This window comes from Penaeus japonicus, unplaced genomic scaffold (genome assembly GCF_977035675.1).
Source record: "Penaeus japonicus unplaced genomic scaffold, GWHDUDI00000001_assembly GWHDUDI00000038, whole genome shotgun sequence".
NCBI lineage: Eukaryota > Metazoa > Arthropoda > Malacostraca > Decapoda > Penaeidae > Penaeus > Penaeus japonicus.
The window spans coordinates 12,793,785-12,794,346 of NW_028234440.1; positions in this window are offsets into that span (position 1 = coordinate 12,793,785).

Below are 562 nucleotides of genomic sequence, written 5' to 3' on the forward strand. Positions count from 1 at the left end.
TTGCTGTAGTCGAAGGTCGCTTTGCTCCTTATACTCCCTAAATTCACCAACCAGAGCATTAATCTTCTCCATAATTTCCTCGAACATGCTGACTTCCGCTACCATAACTTCCACAGCTCGGCTAACGTCTGGATTCGAACCACTAGCACCAGCAACAACACGATCTGACCGGGCTGGAGAAGTCACACGAGACGCAGGCTGACTAATAGAGCGGGCGTCGCGGCGTTCTAGAAGCTGCTCGTATCTCTCCTGCCTAGTTGTTCCCTTTGGCATACTCGTAAGATACGGCAAAAGAGACGACGAAAACACTGCACAAAGTCAAATGAAAATCCGCTTGACAGCTATGAAACCATGTAGCACATTACAAAGTCAACAGAGCACATCACTAAGATACACGGGAGCACTGCGATTCACATAAGAACGAACATCAGCAAAAGAGACAGCAAAAAAAAAGGGAAAAAGAAATCGGTGCTGATAAAAATAAATGCGTTAATGTCTTAAACTATATGAGCCACTAAAATCTAGCTAGGCAAGTTGATGGTAAATACGGTAAAAGTCAATA